Below are 1,158 nucleotides of genomic sequence, written 5' to 3'. Positions count from 1 at the left end.
CCCCATCTATTTCCCATGAAGTGGTGGGACCGGATGCCATGATCTTAGTTTTCTGAATGTTGAGCTTTAAGTCAACTTTTTCACTCTCCTCTTTCACTTTCATCAAGAGGCTTTTGAGTTCCTCTTCACTTTCTGCCATAAGGGTGGTGTCATCTGCATATCTGAGGTTATTGATATTTATCCCAGCAATCTTGATTCCACCTTGTGTTTCTTCCAGCCCAGCATTTCTCATGATGTACTCTGCATAGAAGTTAAATAAGCAGGGTAACAATATACAGCCTTGACGTACTCCTTTTCCTATTTGGAACCAGTCTGTTGTTCCATGTCCAGTTCTAACTGTTGCTTCCTGACCTGCATATAGGTTTCTCAAGAGGCAGGTCAGGTGGTCTGGTATTCCCATCTCTCAGAATTTTCCACAGTTTATTGTGATCTACACAGTCAAAGGCTTTGGCATAGTCCATAAAGTATAAATAGATGTTTTTCTGGAACTCTCTTGCTTTTTCAATGATCCAGCAGATGTTGGCAATTTGATCTCTGGTTCCTCTGCCTTTTCTAAAACCAGCTTGAACTTCTGGAAGTTTACAGTTCATGTATTGCTGAAGCCTGGCTTGGAGAATTTTGAGCGCTGGAGTGGGTTCAGATCAGATCAGATCAGTCACTCAGTCGTGTCTGACTCTTTGCGACCCCATGAATCACAGCACGCCAGGCCTCCCTGTCCATCACCAACTCCCCGAGTTCACTCAGACTCACATCCATCAAGTCAGTGATGCCATCCAGCCATCTCATCCTCTGTTGTCCCCTTCTCCTCTTGCCCCCAATCCCTCCCAGCATCAGAGTCTTTTCCAATGAGTCAACTCTTCACATGAGGTGGCCAAAGTACTGGAGTTTCAGCTTTAGCATCATTCTTTCCAAAGAAATCCCAGGGCTGATCTCCTTTAGAATGGACTGGTTGGGTCTCCTTGCAGTCCAAGGGACTCTGTTAGTCACCTGTAAAAAGGAAGGAAGTACTGATGCATGTTGTAGCATTGGGGAAACTTACAAACTTGATGTTTGGTTATAGGGTTTCAGTATGGGAAGATGAAAACAGATCTGGAGAGGGATGGTGGTAATAGTTGCACAACAATATGAAAATGCTTAATACCGCTGAACTCTGCACAT

Source organism: Bison bison, unplaced genomic scaffold, assembly GCF_000754665.1.
Source record: "Bison bison bison isolate TAMUID 2011002044 unplaced genomic scaffold, Bison_UMD1.0 scf7180017864072, whole genome shotgun sequence".
In the NCBI taxonomy this organism is placed as follows: Eukaryota; Metazoa; Chordata; class Mammalia; order Artiodactyla; family Bovidae; genus Bison; species Bison bison.
Note: the sequence above shows the minus strand (reverse complement) of the source record.